General features: G+C 40.6%; 1 protein-coding gene across 1 annotated transcript in view; it reads right to left on the reverse strand.

Annotated features, from left to right (window-relative positions):
• Positions 1 to 22,707, reverse strand: part of LOC132404104 (neurexin-3-like) — a 2,171,528-nt gene that overhangs the window by 2,116,505 nt on the left and 32,316 nt on the right. The gene's annotated exons all lie outside the window — the stretch shown is intronic.

Here is a 22,707-nt window from a genome sequence, read left to right on the forward strand (position 1 = left end):
CAAACCATAACCACTAGAGATTCTGCAGATGCTGGAAATCCAGAGTAACACACTCAAAACACTAGGGAAATTCACGCAGCGTCGATGGAAAAGAATGAGGAGCTCACGTTTAGACCGAGCCCCTTCATCATGACTTGAAATGGCTACAATAACAGGAAAGCCTTTAGCTTCATCTATTCGAATTTGAAGATGGTTAAGTCCATCAAATTGGTAAAGCAAGCAAAATTCTTGGTCTCACAGAGGCAAATATCCTAATATTCAATGGAAGGCTCCTCAGCACATAGATGCAATACCCCAGAAGAATAAGAATAGAGCTCCTGCTAAAGTTACTGATCTACTATGTGCCTAAATAACATTGGTTTCCTTACCAACACCCAGAGGCAGGGGACCAAATCTGCAATTTCTTGAATATGATTCAATGTGATCAGGAAGCAAGAGGGGGTGAGGTCAGGAACTGGGCTAAGGGAAGTGGGGGGGGGGTCAAGATAACCATTCAAAGGCTTCATAAATCAGAGCATTAGGTACATCAATTGGGATGTTATGTTGAATTTGCACAAGACATTGGTGAGGCCAAATTTAGAGTAATGTGTGCAGTTCTGGTCAACTACCTACAGGAAAGATCAATATGATTGAAAGAGTGCAGAGAATATCTAAAGGATGTTGTCAGGATTTGAGAACCTGAGTTATAAGGAAAGGTTGAAAAGCTTTATTCCTTGAGTGAGGGAGATGTGACAGAGGTGTACAAAATTATGAGAGTACAGATAGGATAAGTAGAAGCATTCCATTTCCACTGAGGTTGGGTGAGACTACAACTAGAGGTCATAAATGAAGATTGAAAGGTGAAATATTTAACGGGAACCTAATGCTGAACTACTTCTCTTGGAGGGTGATGCAAGTGTGGAATGAACTGCCAGTGGAAGCAGTGGATTGCAGCACTGAACAGAAGTTTAGATAACACCCCTGTGTATTAGCCATTTCTGCCCTGGGATAAAATCTTTGGCTATCTACTCAATCTATACTTATGATCTTATACACCTCTACCTCTCATCCTTCTTCGCACCAAAGAAAAATACCTTAGCTTGCTCAGCTCTTCCTCAAGATATTTGCATATATTTGCGCCAATTTCAGTCGCTATGGAGAAATTAACACTGACCTTGTTGATGGTTGAATGTTGCTGGAATCTGCGAGGAGGAGAATTGCAAATTGCCTGGTCTAATTAGGGAAGTGTTTGGTCATGCATTTTAGTAGAAGCTACAAAGGCCTAGACTATTTTCTAAATGGGGAGAAAATGTGGAAATCAGAGGTGCAAAGGGAATTGAGAGTCTTTGCTCGGGATTCCCTAATGGTTAACTTCCAGGTTGAGTCGGGAGAAAGAAATGTAAAGTTAGTACTCATTTTGAGAGGACTAGAATATTACAACAAGGCTATAATGTTAAGGCTTTATAAGGCACTGGTGAGGTCTTACTTGAAGAATTGTGAGCAGTTTTGGACCCCTTAGTTAAGAAACTACATGCTGGCATTGGAGAGAGAGTGAAGAGGAGGTTCATGAGAATGATTCCACAAATGAAAGGATTAACCTATAAGGAGCATTTGATGGCTCTAGCCCTGTACTGGCTGGAGTTTAGAAGAACGATGGGGTGGAGGGAACTCCTTAAAACCTACTAGTTATTGAAAGGCCTAGATGGAGCAGATGTGGAGATGTTTCCTATAGCGCTGGAGTCTCAGACCAGAGGGGATAGCCTCAGAATAAAAGGATGTCCCTTTCGAACAGAGATGAAGAGGAATTTTTCTCAGCAGAGGGTGGTAAAGCTGTGGAGTTCACCCATAGTTGGCCATGGAGGCCAAGCCACTGGGTGTATTTAAAGCCGAAGTTCTTAGGTTCTTTATTGTAAAGGAGTCGAAGGGTATGGGGAGAAGGCAGGAGAATGGGGATGAGAGGGATAATAAATCAGCCATGATGAAACGATGGAGCAAACTCACTGGGACAAAATCACCTCTTTCTGCTCCTATGTTTTATGGTCTGAACTCCCTCAGTTAAACCTGAGAAGCGGTTTCATCTGATTTCCCCTCATCTCACTGAAGCACGCAGAATGGGCATGGAGACTTGCAGATTGTTAATTACACGATGTTTATCTTTGCAGAGAAACTGTTGCCATTGACATTTAGATTTCTATGATGTGTGGAATTAAGGCTTTGCACACAATACAACACAGAATGGACTGCCCATGGAACATTAAGTTTTGTAGCCCAGGAATACAGCAAGGCCTAGGATCAATTAGACCTGCGATCCTGCTTCTTTTTGCTCGTATTTATCCAATTTTCTTCAAAAGCTCATGTTGAATCTGCTTGCTTTGCCTTTTTAGCCTTGGATTCTAAATCATTTCAAAGGAGTTTAAAAAAACTCTTCATTTTGCCGGCCAATTCTTATGGCAAATGTTCAGGTTATTGACTTTCCTGTCAGTGAAAAGTTTTTCTACATCTACTGTATTTTAATTTCCTTCTCTCCTTTGCTCTAAGGCAACTAACCCCATTTTGTCCTGTCTCTCCACGTTAGTCAAGTCTGTCGATCCTGTTATTTATTTGAGTTTGCTTGGTACCTTTCCCAAGAACTTTACATGACAGGCTTCTCTGTAGAAACTGGAATTCATGTACTTCCTGTACCTAATAAAGTGGCCACTGTGTATGTTCATGGTCTTCTGCTGATGTAGTCCATTCACTTCAAGCTCAGCATGTTGTGCATTCAGAGATGCTCTTCTGCATGCCACCGTTATAACGTATGGCTATCTGAGTTACTGTCAGCTTGAACTAGTCTGCCCATTCTCCTTTGAGCTTTCATTAAAAAGGCATTTTCACCCACAGAACTTTTGTTCACTGGATTTTTTTTTTGTTTCTTGCACTGGACTCTGTAAACTCTAGAGAATGTTGTGTGTGAAAATTACAGGAGATACTCAAATCACCCCATCTGGCACCAACAATCATTCCATGGTCAGTCACTTAGATCACAGATTTTCCCCATTCTGATGTTTGGTTTGAGCAACAACTGAACCTCTTGACCATTGCAAAGTGCAGCACAGAAACAGGCCCTTCAACCCATCTAGTTCCTGCCAAAACCTGGATTTTCTTCAAGTACACATGGTGTTCTTGGATTTTCAGAAGGCCTTCGACAAGGTGCCACACATGAGGCTGCTTAGCAAGATAAGAACCCATGGAATTACAGGGAAGTTACTAGCATGGGTGGAGCATTGGCTGGTCAGCTGAAAACAGAAAGTGGGAATAAAGGGATCTTATTCTGGCTGGCTGCTCGTTACCAGTGGAGTTCCACAGAAGATGGTGTTGGGACTGTGCTGTCTTTACGACAGTTATTTAGTTTATAATATTTTCGCTTAGTAATTCATTCAATAGTATTTTCTAGTTAGAATTAGAAGTGTTTAAAGTATATTCATTGCATGTAAAATATATCGGCATGCGATGACGTCACATCCGGTTTCGCCGCGTCTTGTGGGAAAACACCGGTTTGAAATTAGCGCGAGGGTGGGGGCTTTCCACGAGGCTCACCTGAGCACAAGCAGTTTTGCAGGCATGAGAAATCACAGTGAGAGCAACGCTGTAAGTTAATAGATAATCGATATATTGAACTAAGATGTTAATAGTGATCCTGTTAGAGGTAACGTCGGTAGATAATGTTTATGCTTTCGTTAGTTAAAGAGTCGCGGATAGTTTGCATGGAAGTGTATTTAAAGTAGTCAATGGAGCAGGTAAACTCTCCCTGTATACTGCACCTTAGTGTAATGTAGTTATAGTCACCTTTGCAAGTATTTACACTTGAAATGTGATATTAAGGAAGGAACAAATACTGTATCAATCTTGTATTGTTTTATCAACAGTTTTCACCATATGTTAATGTGAAGAGTGAACAGTAAATGGTTAATCTTACTGCGATCTGGTTCTTATTAACTGTGGTTTATCCGGACGTTAAATTCGGCGTTTCGTTACACCCGAAGGAGAACGTGACAGGGACCACAGCTTTTTACAATGTATGTCAATGATTCGGTCATTGGATTTATGGCTAAATTTGCCGATAATACAAAGATAGGTGAAGGAGCGGGTAGTGTTGAGGAAACAGAGCCTGAAAAGAGACTTAGATAGTTTAGGGGAATGAGCAAAGAAGTGGCAAATGAAATACAATGTTGAAAAGTGTATGGTCATGCACTTTGGTGGAAGAAATAAAAGGGCAGTCTATTATTTAGATGGTAAGAGAATTCAAAATGCAGAGATGAAAAGGGACTTGGGAGTCCTTGTGCAGGATACCCTAAAGGTTAACCTCCAGGTTAAGTTGGTTGTGAAGAAGGCGAATGCAACTTTGGCATTTATTTCTAGAGTTATCGAATATAAGAGCGGGGATGCGATTTTGAGGCTCTATAAGGCACTTGTGAGACCACGCTTGGAGTGTTGTGTGCAGTTTTGAGCTCCTTATTTTAGAAAGGATACACTGACATTGGAGCGGGTTCAGAGAAGATTTACTAGAATGATTCCAGGAATGAAAGGGTAACTGTTTGAGGATTGTCTGGCAGTTCTTGGGCTGTATTCCCTGATGTTCAGGAGAGTGAGGCGGGGATCTCATAGAAACATTTCAAATGTTAAAAGGCCTGAACAGATTAGATATGGCAAAGTTATTTCCCATGGTAGGGGAGTCCAGGACAAGAGGGCATGACTTAAGGATTGAAAGACAACCTTTTAGAACTGAGATACAGAGAAATTACTTTAGTCAGAGGGTGGTAAATCTGTGGAATCTGTTGCCATGAGCAGCTGTGGAGGCCAAGTCATTGGGTGTATTTAAGGCAGAGATAGATAGGTTTTTGATTAGCCAGGGCATCAAAGGGTATGCGGTGAAAGCAGGGGAGTGGGGATGACTGGAAGAATTGGATCAGCCCATGATTGAATGGTGGAGAAGACTCGATGGACTGAATGACCTACTTCTGTTCCGATATCTTATGGTCTTAAAACCATTTAAACTGCCTACTCCCAGCAGTCTGCACTGGGACCATCAGCATGTGCCTATCCAAACTTCTCTTAAATGTTGAAATCGAGCTCGAATGCATCAGTCATGCTGGCAGCTCGTTCCACACTTTGACAGCCCTCCTTGAAGTTTACCCTCATGTTCCCCTTAAACTTCACACTTTTCATAAAAGCATCCAAACCACATCTGCATGCTTTCATGCATTGAAAAGCTGCCATATAATTGGCTGGTTAGACATCTGCATTTGATGAGCAGGTGTGCAGTATTCCTAATAAAGTGGCCACCGAGTGTTTACTCATATTGATTGCAATTTAGTATGCAAAACATTAACAAAAATATTTTATTCTAATTAGATCTCCTGTAATTTTTGGAGTGCATGGATGGTAAGACATCCAGGAACATTGTTGTTAAAAAATTTGCAAAATAAAGGTAACTAATTACCTCAGGCAAAATAGCATCAGCAATCCCCTGAAATTTCCAGGATGGCCTAACTCCGTTAAAAGGATCAGGTGTTTATGGAGGTGGGATTAGGGAACAGAGTCTAATGAGTGTGAACAAGTAAGAATTTCACTCAAGAACAAACCAATTACCCGTGGATGCTGAGCTTTATATGGGAAGTTGAGAGCATTTTTGATCTGACCCATAACAGGCATTTACCATAGAGTCAGTCATAGCGCAATGCAACACAGAAACAGGTCCTTCAGCCCATCTAGTCTGTGCCTAGTACCATCAGCCTACACCTGGACCATCCCTCCCATCCATGCAATTATCCAAACTTCTCTTAAATGGTACAATTATGTCAGCTGGCAGCTCTCTCCACGTTCTCACCATCCTCTGACTGAAGTAGCTCCCCCCTCAGGTACTCCATAAATATTCCACCTTTCACCCTAAAACTACGACCTCTGTTTCTAGTCTCACCCAATCTCAGTGGAAAAAGCTGCTTACATTTACTCTATCTATACTCTTCATAATTTTGTATATCTCTGTCAAATCTCCCCATATTCTCCCCACGTCCACCTTCATCCTCTCCACATTTCCTCATCTCCATGGCAACTTATTGTTGTTACCATAGGGTGGCTTTTAGCTGCCCTGACAGGATTCTCAACACTAAGTGGGAATAATACAGTTTCTGCAAACTTTATATAAAAATACCTTCATAAGTAAGGGATTTATAAAGCGACAGAAGTTCTGGAAATACCATGTATGGAGTTAGGATGTAAATTAAAATTTAAAAAAAAATAGGTTTTAAAGTTGTAACCTGAAGATTGTCCAGAATGCCAACCAAAACAACATGGATGGACCGATTAGATGAAAACACACAATGCTACAGGTGGCAGGATTTTAGATTCCTGATGCACTGCGACTGGTTCTGGAAAACGTGGAAACTTTACAGGCTGGTGAGTTGAGCCAGAGAAGGACAAGAACATATATTCTCACTGGGGTGCTTGCTAGCGCTCTTGGTTTGGATTTTAATAAGGCTGTAGTCTGGATTAAAGAATATTAGGTATAAAATTAAGCAGATTTAGATTGCTTTATTATTTTTTTTATTCGTGATGCAGCAGGGTTACAGGACCTTCAGGCCGAACGAGCCTGCATCAGCCAATTCTGCCCATGTGACCAATTAACCCACTAACCTGTGCATCTATGGAATGGGGGAGAAATTTAGAATGCCCAGAGGAAACGCTTGTAGTCATGGGGAGAATGTAGAAACATCTTACACACAGCAGCAGAATTGAACCAGGGTTGCTGGCTCTGTAATGGCATTACACTAACCACTAACACTTTGTCTAGAGCATCAGAGGCCGAGTGGCGACCTGATAGATGTGCCTTAAAATATAAAGGGGCAGAGATAGGGTAGATGGTCATAATCTGTTTGCCAGGGTGGCACTGTCAAATACCAGAGGGCATGGTTTTAAGGTAAGAAGGGGAAAGTTCAAAGGAGAGCCGCAAGGCAAGTTTTTGACTACAAAGAGAATGATAGAGGTTTGGAATGCAATGCCAGGGAAAGAGGCAGAGGCAAAAATGACAGCTCCATTTAAGAGGCACACGCACAGCCAGGGAACAGACAGAGATTAACCACGTGCAGACAGATGGGATTACTTAAGGTGGGAAAAATGGTTGAGACACATTGTAGGACAAGGGACCTGTTCCTGTGCTGTACTGTTCCATGTTCTGTACAGGGGTGGGGAGCGGAGGAAAATGAGAACATAAATTAAACAAAAAAAACAGCAAGAGTTGAAAGCGGGGGAAAAGAGGCCAAGAGACCAACAAAACTACAACCAACTCTAAAGGTGGAGTTAATGCAAGGAAACGTAATAAAAAGACAAAATTAGGAGCTGCAGATCTAAATGAGCAAAAACCGATGAAAGGGAATGCTCCATCGACACATGTATCCATGGGCACATGGGGCTGGACAAACGTGGATTGTTTTCTTTGGAGCTAAGGAAGCTGGAGGAGATCTGGGAGAGGTTTACAAGATTACAACAGGCATGGATAGAGTAGACAGGGAATATCTTCTTTCCAGTGCAGAAATATCTAATACCAGAGGGCATGCATTGAAACAGAGGGGTATGTTCAAAGGTGATATGAGGGGATCTCATTCTTTTTACTCAGAGTGTGATGGAGACCTGGAGTGACGCAGCCTGGCACAGTGGTAGAGGCAAATACATTAGAGGCTTTTAACAGACATTTAGATTGGGATATGGACATGGCATAGGTAAGCAGGATTAACTTTCGGGGTCTTTAATATACTGGTTCAGCACAACATTGTGAGCCGAAGGGCCTGTTCCTATGCTGGACAGTTCTATGTGGCAACCGAAGTTGATAATTCAATATACAGTCAAATTTGACTTTTAACAAAGGACAGTCAAGAATGAAAGCATGATGGTGAAGCTTTGCTGATAAGTAAATTAGGTTAAGTATGTTGTGTATTTAATATAGTATTTGAGTAATATTGTAAATATATGACCTGATTAAGCATTCATTTGCTTATTTGTAAAATACGTCACGCGCTGACACGTGATACGTGCATGCCGCACTTGAAGTAAAGAACAAACCAAGGCTCACATTTCAGACTGTCTTTTCCTTTTAATTAACTTAATGTTTTGGAGTAACAATGTACAGCCTGTCAGAAGTTTATTTGGCTGGAACTTAAAACATATCAGATGAAAGATGAAGACAGGAATTGTTAGAGGCCCCCAAACAGTAGGCACACTGTAGGAAGGCGCATAAATCAAGAAAGAGTGGGGACACTGAAAGAGAGTGGTGGATTAATCAAGTGTGACTTTAATCTTCATTTTGATTGGGTTAATCAAATTGGAAATGGTGGCCATGAAAATTAATTCACTGAGTACATTTGGGATAGTTTCCCAGAACACGACACTATGGAACAAATCAAGGAACAGGCTATTTTGACTCTGGTAATGTGTAATAAGACAGGTTTAATAAATGATCTCAGAGTAAAGAGCTCCCTAGGAAGTAGTGATCACACCATGATAGAATTCAGCCTTCAACTTGAGAATAAAAAGCTTGGATCTGAAACAAGTGTGTTAAACTTAAATAAGAGAATTACAAAGGAATGAGAAGTGAAGTGGCTAAAGTGGACTGAGCAAGTACGCTAACAGGCAAGATAAAAGACGAGCTGTGGCAGACATTTAGAGGGATAATTTATGATTGCAAGCAAAGACATATCTCAGAAAGATTCTAAATGGAACAAGGGATTGAAGGTGACATGTCTAAGCATGAAAACTGAGGGGAGTACTGGGTTGAAAGAGAAAATACACAGGGCTGCAAAAGTTAGTTTTAGGCTTTAAAAAGAGATAACTTCAGAACCTAGAAAAGGAAGACTAAAAAAGTAATCAGGTCAGAGAAAATAAACTATTACAGCAAACCAGCAAGAAGTGTAAAAGCTGACAATAAGTTTTTTCTCCCCCTGTGAGACAAATGTTTCTAGCATCTGCAGAATCTCTTGTGTTTACAAATGTAAATATAGATCCCTTAAAGAAAGAAGTTGGAAAAGAGTTGCATAGAAAACCTATAGCACAATACAGGCACTTAGGCTCACAAAGTTGTGCCGAACATGTCCCTACCTTAGAAATTACTAGGCTTACCTATAGCCCTCTATTTTACTAAGCTCCATGTACCTACCTAAAAGCCTCTTAAAAGACCCTATCGTATCCGCCTCCACCACCGTTGCCGGCAGCCCATTCCACGCAGTCACCACTCTGAGTAAAAAAAACAACTTACCCCCAGCACCTACTCCCCAGCACCTTAAATCTGTGTCCTCTTGTGGCAACTATTTCAGCCCTGGGAAAAGCCTCTGACTATCCACACAATCAATGCTTCTCATTAATTTGTACACTTCTATCAGGTCACCACTCATCCTCCGTCGCTCCAAGGAGAAAAGGACGAGTTCACTCAACCTATTCTCACAAGGCATGCTCCCCAATCCAGGCAACATCCTTGTAAATCTCCTCTGCACCTTTTCTATGGCTTCCACATCCTTCCTGTAGGGAGGCGACCAGAATTGCAGGTCTACTAAGTTGTAAAGAATGAGGGATTACCAGAAAAGGTAAACAAATATTCTGCATCTGTCATTATGGCAAAAAATTAGTATTTTCATTCTGCTCTCTTTGTAATATCTTCCAAGATAGTGTCTTGCATACTGTTCATACAGATCATTACACAGTTTGGTAGAACAAAGTAAGACAGTAACAATGGAGAATAAAGTGTAACAGCTACGGAGAAAGTACAGTGTGGGTAAACAAAATGCAAGATAACTAGGCAGTTTGAGAGACCAAATGTCCATCTTATTATACAAGAAATCCTTTCAAGAGTCTGGTACAGTCAGAAAGAAGCTGTCCTTGAACTTGGTGGTATGAGCTTTTGTATCTTCTGTCTGATGGAGAGAAGGTAGAAGAGCGAATGTCTGGGATCTTTGATTATGCTGGTTGTTTTACTGAAGCAGCAAGAAATATGGACAGCGTCCACAGAAGGGAGGAGCTTGGTTTCTGTCATGTGCTGAGCTGAGTCCCACAGCTCTTTGCAGTTTATTGTGGGCACGTGCAAAGTAGCTGCCATCCTAAGAACACCCCACAAATATTAAAACATGGGGAGAATTTGAGTACCATCACCACCTTTTCAGAAATCTCTGAACCAGATGCAGTAATCGTCCTAAAAGCTGGTAAATGCCAGGACTTGCTGGTTTGGATCCTAGGATTCTGAATTATGTAGCCACAGAGACGGTGGATGCAATGGTTATAATCTTCCAAAAATTCTTAAATTCTGGAGAAGTATACAAGAACTGGAAAAGTGCAATGTGATATTCATTTTCAAAAAGAGTGGAAGGCTAATATTTACTTTTGGAAATTGCTAGAATCCATTACGGAGAGAATAGCAGAACGTTATCTGAGAAAAGAGCTCAACATAGATTCACAAAGGGAAGATCGAGTCTGACAAATTTAATAGTGTTGTTTCCAGGGTAGATAGAGGGGATTCAGTAGAAGTAATTGATTTATATTTTCAAAATGTGCTTGATAAGTTAATACACAAAACTGTTGTTACTTCACAACAGCTTGCAGTGTTGGAGGTAATATTAACATGGATCGAGAGGCCGCTAGCTAGGAGAAGGCAGCGAGTAGGGATAACTGGGTCATTTGTATTTTGACAAACTGACAGCAATGGGGTACCACAGGAAGCACTGCAGATCTATTAAAGATTTGGAGGAAGGAATCAGATGTTTTGTTTACATAATTGCAGATTGTTCAAAAATAGAATGGAAAGCAAGTTTTGAAGGGATAAAAGCTGTATATAGAGAGATCCCAAACACAAAAGAGATTCTGCAGATGCTGGAAATCTTGAGCGACACACAAAAGATGCTAGAACAACTCAGCAGGTCATGCAGCATCTATGGAGGGAAATAAGCATTCAACACTTAGGGCCAAGATAGGTTTCAAGGATGCCTAGAGAATAAAACAATGCTGTAAGTACCACAAGTGAAGCCTAATCTAGAATACAATGAATAATTTTGGTCCTCTTCTTTTTTAAAAGTAAAAAGCATATTAGAGCAGGCAATTTGGGGAAGATTTGGTTGGATGATCCCAGGTATGGAGGAAATATTTTATGAGGAAAGTGTGAACATATTTGATTTGTATTCATTAGATTTAGAAGAATAAAAAGTGATCTTATTAAACCATGAGTTTCTGGGGCATTGCCAGGTTAAGTGCAGGGAGGATGTTTCGGACCATATGGAATTATCTCAGAAATGGTGGTCTCTGCAAAACCGTGAAGATTCTATTCTTGAAAAGATGATGAGGAATTTCTTTAGCCAGAGGGTGGTGAACCAGGGGACTTTATTTTGCCACAGACAGCTGGAAAGGCCGTGTCATCTGACACTGATTAGTCAGGGTGTCAAGGGTTATGGGGAGAAGGCAAGAAAATCGGGTTACAAGGGATAATAAAACTCCATGATGGGATGGTGGTATGGATTCAGTAGGCTGAATGGGCCAATTCATCTATATCATATGGTCTTATATTAAAAGCTGAACTAGATAGATTGTTAATCAGTAAGGGGATAGATCAAGGATCCCCTTGAGAAAGTTCCTCAAGTTTGTCATAACTGGAGGGGGTGGGGGAGTGGCATAGTAGAGATAAGCTCCCACTACCTATTAAATGCTTCCAATGTCATGTGCCTCAAATTGCCTATGAAAATCAGCTCCAGGCCTTCATATGTGGTTTAGCTACTAATCCCAGCAGAACCATTTCTATTAACAGGAGAAGGGGCAAAGGCACGTTAATGGCTCCTTAAAACCAATCGCTTGGGGCAGATGGGGCTCGTCGCCTATACTCATTGTTAGGACTTCAGGAGTAAACCCACTGGAGCTGGAGTCCCTACAGCAATCTTATATGTTGAGTTCAACGCTGACTGGCAATTTCTCCAACGTCACTGGTGCCAAACTGTATCAGTCTCTGCCGTTCCTTTGGATTCATTAGCAGCGTGGAGAAGGGGTACCTGCTGCCTGAGCAACAGCTTGCCCTCTACATCATACCGCCGGGGATTGCATCTGAAGTAGACAGCTGGGTCACAATATCCATGGTCAACTCCAACCAACCAAGGATAATATAAGGAGAGCAAATCTGAAGATCGTGGAATTAGCCATGGTGGTATTGAATGGTGGCGTAGGACCAAGAAGCTGAATAGTTTACTCCCGTCCCTATTTCTTGTAGTCTTATAGTTGCATCAGCAAAACAATTTTAAAGGTACATTTTATCAGTTTGATAACTGCTTTAGTGAGTTCCCAGATCAGATTTTAAGCGTGAACATAGAGCCCATTTATGCACCATAAACTAAGGGAAACATGATATCTGGGGGCCAGCAAGATGCCCAAAACTTGCTCTCATCAGTGGCAAGCCAATTCTGAACTGCAAAATAGCTGTACTTCATTGGGAGTTTTGAGCAGGCCATCAATTCGGACCTAACATTTGGAACAAAACTCAGCAAAAATAAATAAGTTTCTCATTTCTTTTTCAAATGTCACAATGATAGATGAAGCCATTTGACCCATCGGGAGTATGTTAGCCCTCAGCATGATGCTGTTCTCCCACTCCTTTCCCTGCTGCTCATTCTCACACACATGCTCATCACTATAGAATATTAAACAGTACAATGCAAGAACAGGCTTTTCACACGCATCTGTATTGCGCATGATGTCCAATTAAACTAGTCCCTTAGTCGTGGTCATGGAAAAGTACAGCATGGAAACAGGCCCTTTGGCCCATCTAATCCATGCCAAGGCATTTAGATTCCCATCAACCTGCACCTGGACCATAGCCCTCCATACCCCTAACATCCATATACCTATCCAAATTTCTTTTGAACATTGAAATCAAACTCGCATGCACCACTGGCGCTGGCAACTCACTTCACACTCTCGTGACCCTCTGAATGGAGAAGTTTCAACTCATATTCCCCTTTAACTTTTCACCTTTCACCCTCAGATCCTCCCACAGACCCCGGTATAAAGGCAATTGGAGGCACTGCTCCTCCCTCAGTCTCCAGGATGTTGTGTGGTGGTCACTTGCTGCTGACAGTGCTTTCTTCCAGCCAATAAAAGCCTACCTTAACTCACGTCTCCGAGTGTTATTGATAGTGCATCACACCCCTAATCCATGACCTCTAAGCAGTAGTCCCACCAAACCTCAGTGGAAAAAGCCTGCTTGCATTTATCCGATCTTATACCCTTATAATTTTGTTTGCCTCTCAATCTTCTGTGTTCCAAGGAATAAAGTCCTAACCTATCCATATATATTTATCCACATTTATCTGCACTCTTTTAACCTTAATAACATCTTTCTTGTAGGTCATTGACCAAAACTGGACACATTACTCTGCCGGCAGATCATCTATATCCCTCCATTCCCTGCATATTCATGTAGTTATCTAAAAGCACCTTGAATGCCATTATCTGCTCCCACCACCATCACTGGCAGACCAGACTCCTGTCACTCTGTGTAAAAAGCTTGCCCCATGAATCCCCTTTTGAACATTTCCACTCTCACATTAAATCTATGCCCTCTAAGAGTCAACACCCTAAAAGATAGATTCTACTTGCCTCCTCCATCTATCTGTCTCCAAATTTTATAAACTCTGTCATGTCTCTCCTTAGCAACTGACACTCCAGAGAAAACAATCTAAGTTTGTCCAACCTCCCTTTATTGCTAACACCCTCTAATCAGGGAGCATCTTGCTGAACCTTTTCTGCATCCTCTCCAAAGCCCTCTAATGTGGTGACCAAAGCAGCAGGCAATACTCCAATTGAGGTCTAACCAACGTTTTATATTGCTGCATCATGACTTAGAATCAGAATCATAAAGCAATACCCCACAATCTTTTTAAACTTCATCTGTTAATCCTCTAAAAAAAAATGAATAAATGACCGTTTATGGTTATTCACAGAATAGCTGGCTTTGATCAATAACTATTCCCCTGAAAACACATTATTGTGAATCCAACGGCAGCTACATTGCCTGCCGTGATCTCCAGTGTCATTCAATGTATGTTAATCCACACTCTCATCTTGGATGGTGTGGAGGTGGAGTCATCACAGTCAACAATATGAATGATATGAAGCTGGTGTAGAAGGGCTCATGAACCAAACCATTACCCATCCAGATTTAATAGGAACCCATGCTGATATCAGACTTCTTTGAGGCGCAACGTTTAAGCAGGCTAGGCCTTTCACAGACAGAACTCAAAAAGATGAGTGATCTTCCTGAACTGCTTTGCCTGCGATGATCAAGATTATAATCATTCTGTTGTGCATTTCCAGCATTATAGTTCAGATCCAGTCATCTGCAGTAGTTTGCTTTTTGATTATATGTTTAATGTTAACATATTGCAGTCTGTAACCAATTGATTGTTCCTGATGTCAAAATATACTGTTGTAACTGAGAAGTGGAACTAAAAGTGACCAAGGGTTATTACTCTCAATCCGTGTTGTATATCTCAATGACTCTGTGACACTCACTCAATACGTTAACAGGTGAGAGCAACCACTCAGGTTCAATGTTAGAGATTACCAGTACTTCATTATTATCCCAACAGCAGAGACAACCTTCGAAGTACTGAAGTAAACTAATGGAAAATTGAGATTGGCAGGGAGGAACATTATTTATTAACATAATATTATGCAGTAATTACAGATATTTAAACACAGTTGCAGGCAGTTATTAGCATCTGAATTCCTATCAAGTGAATTACCATAACAAATTACAAAGCACCAGGCATAGGAATGAATCCAAATGCATTACAGCATTGTTGCTCACCTTTGATTCACCTCAGGTCAAAATAAATTTAGTCCCCATACAATACATCCTTTTAGGATCCTGAAGCCACTGAATTATACAGCACAAAATCAGGCCCCTCAGCCCAACATCCATGCCTACCAAGATGCCCATCTAAGGTCATCCCATTTGCTGTGTTTAGCCCACATCCCTCAAATCTTTTCTCTCCATTTATCTTTCCAAGCAACGTTTCAATCATGAGAATGTACCACTTCCTCTGGCAGCTCACAACCACCCTCTGGATGAAAATGGTGCCTCTCAGTTTCCTATTAACTCTCTCTCCTCTCAATCCAAATCCACATCCCCCAGATAGTGATTTCGCCATCCCAGAAAAAGGCTGTGTGCACCCACTCTATCTATATCCTTTGTGATTTCATACATCTCTATATGATCACCCCCTCATCTTCTACACTCCAGAGAATAAAGTTCCAATCAGCTCACCTCGTCTTCATAGCTCATTTCCTCAAGTCTCAGTGATATCCTCATAAATCTCCTCTGCACTCTTTGCACTTTAAAGTCACCTCTCCTATGGCAAGGTGACCAAAACTGAATGCCATATTGACCAGTCTGCATTTGGAATATCTTGTACAATTGCCACATAACATCCCATCCCCTGACTGATGAAGGCCCTCTCCACCATCCTATTAACCTACGATGTCACTTTCAGGGAACCATGGATTTGTACTTATAGGCCTGTGGGTTCTACAACTCTCCCCAGTGCACTGCGGTTCTCCGTCAAGGTCCTACTCTCATTTGTCTTCCCAAAATGCAACTCTTTACACTTAGCCAAATTCAACTCTATTCATTTTTTCTTAGTCCATATACTCAGGTGATCAAAATCCCTCTTAATTCCTGATAACCATCTTCACTATTGACAATACCACTGACTTCAGTGTCACCTGCAACCAAGCCTTGTTCATTAATATAGATGACAAATAGCAATGTTTGGAGCACCAATAAAAGGTAGTGAATTTAGCTCAGTACATAACAGGTAGAGCCCTCCCAACTACCGAGTGAACTACATGAAATGCTGTTGCAGGAAAGCAACGTCTATCATCAGAGAGTCCCCACAACCCAGGCCAAGCTCTCTTCTGCTGCTGCTGCCGCCATAAGTTTGAAGGTACAAGAGCCTCAGGACCCATACCACCAGGTTCAAGAACAGTACCTATCCCTCAACCATCAGGCCCTTGAATAAAAGGCGATATCTACACTCACTTGCCCCATCTTTGAAATTTGCCAAGGTCAAACAGAAACTGGGGTTGTGGGGAGGGCACTCCCTATCGATAGTGGGCAAGAACCTGGTCATCAGGTGTGAGATGCTCTCAGGGTTGCTGTACTTGGCGCAGGTGTGGCCAGTTCCCCGTTCCTTCTGCTCGGAAATCACCCGAGCCGTCTTCAGATTCGTCTGGGGATCCAAGATGGAGTGGGTCAGACGGACTACCATGCACAAGTCCCTGAACAACGGGGGAAAAAACGTCCCCAATGTCGCCCTCACCCTGATGGCCAGCTTCGTGTGTGGCTGCATCAGGTTGTGTGTGGATCCTAGGTATGTGGGCACCAAGTACCACTACATGCCCAGGTTCTACCTGTCGCCCTGGCTACAAAGGATGGGTCTGGCCCCTTACCCACGCAACACCCCTGTCAGCTGGTCATTGCCACCATACTTGTCCTTCATAGAGAAGTTCTTTCAGGTCAACACCTTTGACCACAGGCCCATCAGGCAGTGGTCAGCACGTAAGGTCCTGCAGGCACTGCAGGAGAAGGACGAGATGGACCCAGTGGGGTGGTTCCCTGAGCAGACTGTCCAGTTCATCTGGCAAAATGCCTCATCGCCAGACCTCACCAGTAGGCACCAAGACCTTGCCTGGCTGGTGATGAGAGGGGCCCTCCCAGTCCGATCCCTCCTGTATGCCCGGAACGTCATCTCCACACCCCACTGCCCACGGGAGGACTGCAGTGAGGAGGAGTCGGTGACCCACCTCTTGGCACACGGTGGGTTCGTGGAGAAGGTGTGGAGGAGGATGGAAGGGACAGTGTCGAGGTTCATCCCCAGCAGCTGTGTAACAGAGGACTCTCTGATCTATGAGCTGTTCCCAGGGACGCACACCGAGACCAACATCCGGTGCTGCTGGCAGATCATCGACTCGGTGAAAGACGCTCTTTGGTCGGCCCGAAACTTGATGGTCTACCAGCACACGGAGATGTCCGTGGGGGAATGCTGCCGACTGGCACATTCTCGGCTGCAGGAGTACGTGCTGAGGGACACACTCAAACTCGGTGCAGCCACCGCAAAGGCCCGGTGGGGAAGGACCACAGTCTAGGGTCCTTCTCCCGTGGGAGTTGAGGGGTGGGTGGCGGGGTGTATACCCCTAACCACTGTATGTAAATATGGAATAACAGAGTGCCACCTGGGGGGCAAAAGTGTGGGAATGTAAAGACTGTACTGGAAACATTTGTAAAGGACTGAGAGTCATGGAATGGTTTATTGTGCCTAATTTTATTTTTGAATAAAGTATATTTTGTTTTAAAAAAAAATCTTTAAAATGTTCCCACAACCAATGATCTCACCCTTTATCTTGCTATCGCATGCTCTTATTATTTATTGCTATTTATTTATATTTGCATATAAACAGTTTGTTGTATTCTGCATTCTGGTTGATAATTTATTGTTCCTGTTATTGTTACTTGTCTATAAACTTGCTGACAATGTCCACAGGAAAATGAATCTCAGGGCTTTTTTTTCTGGTGACATATATGTACTTTAATAATAAAATTTACTTTGAACTTGTAACTAACTACTAGTCATGCACCTTCAGTCCAAAAATTAGCCTTCCACCATCACTGTGTAATTTCTTATTATTAAGCTGATCGTATATCTAAATAGTTACCTCTCCCTAAATCCCATGAAATCTAATCTTCCATAACAGTCTACCACTTAGAACTTTATCAAAGTCCATGTAGGCACCTCTACAACCATTCCTCCTTCAACCTTCTTGGTTATTTTTTTTAAAAAAACTCAATCAAATTCAGGAGACATGATCTCCCAAAGTCACGTTGACTATCCCCAATCATGCCTTACTTTAAAAATGCATGTTCATCTTATACCTTAGAATTCTCTCTAGTAATTTATCTTCAACCAATATTAGGCTTACTGCAGTCAGCTTGCATTCCAAAACTTTGCAAAATACAAATTACAAAACTCCAGCCTGTAAAATCATGCTTGAAGAAAGTAAACTCCTTGAATGAATTTATAATGTTTTCAAATTAAATTTTCTCAAGCTATACCAGCTAAACCGGGATTGTACAGCTTTGTAGCTCCAGTTGCTTGTGTTGTTCTGCAGAACACTGTGGACATGCTATGTTGACGCTGCAATGTGTGGTGACACTCGCAGGCTGCCCCCAGCACATCCTTGGGTGTGTCAACTGTTGACACAAAAACTGCATTTCTCTACATGTTGCAAATGTATATATGATAAATAAACCCCCGTTGAATCTGAATCCTAAATTTTTCAGTGATAAAGAATTGGTCTGAAACTAGTTGACTTGAATGCATCATATAAATAATCAACATGTGACAAAGTTCTGGAAGTTCTAAAGGCAGTAAAGTACGATTGAAACACCATACATTCATTACAGGTGATCTTTACCTTATGGCAGTTTGGGTAATTGAAATTTACCCTTACAGAACTCCCCAATCACTACCAAAAAATACTGAGATACAGAATAATAATTCATTCTTACAAAATAGATGCAAAAAAAACAAATAAACAAGTGCACTATTGTTTTCTCAATTCACATTCTTTTTTTTAGCACTGCACAAATAGTGTGGCTTTTCATTCCAGAAAATACAATATGGACCATTTTCTAGAATCAAAACCACCTCATTCCCCAAATAATACAGGGGTTGCCTGTATAAGAAGCATAAGGTTCTTGAACAAAAGGGGTAAGGACATTCACTGGCCCCATCATTGAGATGTTCCCACAACCAATGAACTCACGTTAAGAACTCTATCTCATTATCTCATGTATTCATTATTTATTTATATTCACATTTGCACAGTTCGTTGTTTTCTACACTCTGGTTGATCGTCCATTGATCCTGTTATAGTTACTGCTCGAGAGGTTTGCCAAGTATGCCCACAGGAAAATGAATCTCAGGATGGTATGTGTTGAGATACATGTGCTTTGATAATATATATGAACTTTATATATGGCTTCTCATAGCTGCTCTGTTATTTAATATTATAGTTAATCTATGTCAACTCCACTTTCCATCCTTAATTTGTGACATTTCATAGCTTTCATATCCAAATTCTACTTCAGAGTCTCAAAAAACACTCACAGCCAGTTTCCATGGCCCTCTAGAGCAGTGAACCCAAATATTTACAGCCACCGGAGTGAATAGCTTTCTTCTTGTCTCAGCCCAAAATGGATAAACTATATACTTCAAAGAGAATGGTATACAACATTAACCAGAGATCTGTTCTTCACAGAAACATCTATGTCAATATTCACACAGAAACACGTTAAAACAAGCAGTCATCTTTAATGAAAATTGGATTTTGCCTTTAGGAGTTCCAATTTTAAAATTAATGTTGACAGATAACTTGAGCAACGCTGGCATTATTATTTTGCTGTCAATGTTTCAATTACACTGTTTTAACAATCTTTTTTTATGAAATGTTATACATCAGATTAAATGTTTCAGACATTTTCCACAAGCCTATTGTTTATTTTACAACGGTAACATTCCTTAATATCAATATTGTTTATAAAAGAGCACACAACCAATCACTAATACTCTGCCTCATTGCTACACTTTGCCAAAATGAGAAATCTTACAATTGTTCAGACATTTCTTTAAGTTACCAATAATAAAGGGGAAAACCAGGCTCTGCTAACAGTGGAGGCCTTAGCAGCTGGTACCTTACGGAGGTAAGACCTGCCATGAAAGAAAAATGACATTATTCCTGATAAATGACTTTGACATTGAGGCAGTCAGTGACCTTCACAGCCTCAGATTAACTGCACTTCAACAAGTAACACCTGACATTTAAATAAAGGACAATGCACAAACCAATGATTAAAATCTGTTGCACATCTTTGATTCTTTAAACTTTTTTTTTATTTTTGATCATACATTTTCATCACCAGTGAGGGGAAAAATGAAGATACTATGGAACAAGAGAATGACCATTTTCCTCTTATTTCTGTTGGATGGTTTTGTTTGCTCCCTCATCTGTAAAATCAGTTAAATGCAACGTAGGGCACATACCTATTGCCAAACTATTTTCAGCAATGCATGGATGGAAATGCAGCTCTTTGAAAATACATAATTTGCATGTCCACAAAACTTCTGACTGCATAAAATATAGACTTGCTAAATAAGTGATTTGAAAATAGTGCATCACAATACCTTCCTTACCCACTGAAGTAATCAATAAGGATTACAGGGCAACACATTGATTTCTAACTTCCCATTGGATGGTCCCACACCTGGTTGTGAAAGGAAGATCATTCGGCTGCATCCCATCCCACAAAATCCCATAAAATCCCAGTGCTACGGAAACACCAACAGAAAACTAAAGAACTCATCCCTGGGAATGGAAGGATCGTCAAGAATGGCTGATGTCATTTCCAGTACACAAATGTAAAGAAGAACAAAATAATTGTTACTCCAGATCCGATGCAGCACAAAAAAAACAAACAAAAATATTTGTAAATATAAATACACAAGGTAGAATAGATACATAGATTAATTGTTTGTCCATAAAGTGACACTAGGCACAGGAGTGGCTGTAGATAAGGTGACAGACAGGAAATGATAAGGTACTGTTGGTTGGGAGTGTCAAGGGTTGGATTATGGATGGAGGTGTTGAGCTGGGGACAACTGGCCCAGGGCAGTGAACTCTGGTGAGCTGCCCCAGTAGGGCTGATGGCCTGAAGAAATTGATTTTTAGAAATACTTGGTCATTTTTATTTGATTGAATAACTGTATTAACAATAGCCACTGCAGTACAATGGAGGATTGCTTAAATATCTGTGAAATAACACCCACTTCTCTCTCAATCCATTATTAAGCCAACTTTTCTGCAAACCAAATACTCCTTCACAAAGGTTAAATTATGTATTTGATCTTCAGAGTAAATGAGAAAACAGCTTTGAACAAAATAGTAGCTCCTGTCTTGCAAACAGAGAGTGCAGCATGGTTAGATGCAGAGTCTGAATTACAATACTGCAGACGAGCTTTACAGCCTGGAGTTGTCCAAAACCAAGTGTCTGGACTCCATTAATCCTCAGGTGGATCTCATATCCCAACAAGCTCCAAGACTACAGGCAATACCCAGGTTACATAGTATTCCATTCCTGAAGACAGTCCATAAACAGCATGTCAGAAACTAATAAATTCAATGATGGTTGATTAACACAAATATTTGCTGTTTTCCCCATGTACTTAAAACAGTATAGAAACAAATGTCTACATCCAAAGACTAGTTTTAATCACCTTAAGAATCAAAGGATTTCACATTCTGGATATATTTTTGTCAATTTCCAAAATATATCTCTTAAATGGCCTTCCATTGTGGTAGATGCATTCTTAAAGACAATGTATTTGTTTAAATACTGTGAGGAGCAATCAATGGAACACCCTGCTTATTTCAGACCCAATGCAAAAGGTCTTTCAAAAACACAATGGGCCTACAGGATCTGTTTCAAGAGTATATGCTCAGTTAAGATTTCCAAAAACTGTTCTAAACAAAATGACATAAATAAAAGATGACGTTATTTGAAAACCTCAATAGTGTTTTTCCCCCAATTCATCTGCAGAGTCAAAGTGAACATAGACTGTCATTGGTACAAAAAAGCTCAGTTTTATTATTAATATTTGCACATAGCATTATAAAAACACTGACATATTATCAATCAGTTCCCATTACTGTTTTAATAGATATCAATAGACTTTACTAATGAAAATATTCTGATTGCTTTGAAGTGAAACTGGGAAATTTCTATGGGTTTGATTCATATATGAATACTATTAAATCTATTTTCTATCTTCACACTTTCTATACAAAATGGAGAAATATGGCAACTATTCCCATGGAAGGTGCAGACAAAGAGGTTCTATATATCCAAATATCCTTACAAACATAAAGGTTCTAAGTTCACATTCCTCAAAGAAGAGAAATTCATTATCAGTAGAACACGGTGTTTACCAATGGATAAAACACAGTTGTACACTCTGCTGAATTCTTCACTACACTGAAGTGTGTGCTGTTCCTTAGTATTACTAGCATCAATTGTTCTTTTACCAGAGTATTCAGAAAACAGCATGATTACATTCACTTTATTGATGCACAAAATAGATCTTAAATTTTCATCATATGAAAAGTCAGCCAACATCTGATGTACCACAGAAAATTAAGATTAGTGAAAGCACTAACAGGGAAGTTGACACACCACCCACAATGAACACATGCATCTTTCCTTAAGATATTAAAAAAAAAAGGAATGACGCAACATAATGTTGAAAAACCTAATTAGAGAGCAAGCAGAAAGTGCAAACGATGATATCATTTATCAAAAAGCTGTCAACCTATTGCTGAAACCAGACTGAAAATAAAATGACACAGTGGGGAATATGGCACTAGTTACCTCACTTTCTTCCTTTTCTATTTATAGTGAGATGAAGTAATTTTCTGTCAAATAAATTCATATTTGTAGTACATGGAGACAGCATGAAAATAAAACACAGACTGCAACATTCAATTCTTTCTGTCAATCAAGTGAGTATCTAACCAATCCTTGTAATAGGTTTAAATTTACACAATTACACACAAATCTCTTGA

Source organism: Hypanus sabinus, chromosome 2, assembly GCF_030144855.1.
Source record: "Hypanus sabinus isolate sHypSab1 chromosome 2, sHypSab1.hap1, whole genome shotgun sequence".
Taxonomy (NCBI): Eukaryota; Metazoa; Chordata; class Chondrichthyes; order Myliobatiformes; family Dasyatidae; genus Hypanus; species Hypanus sabinus.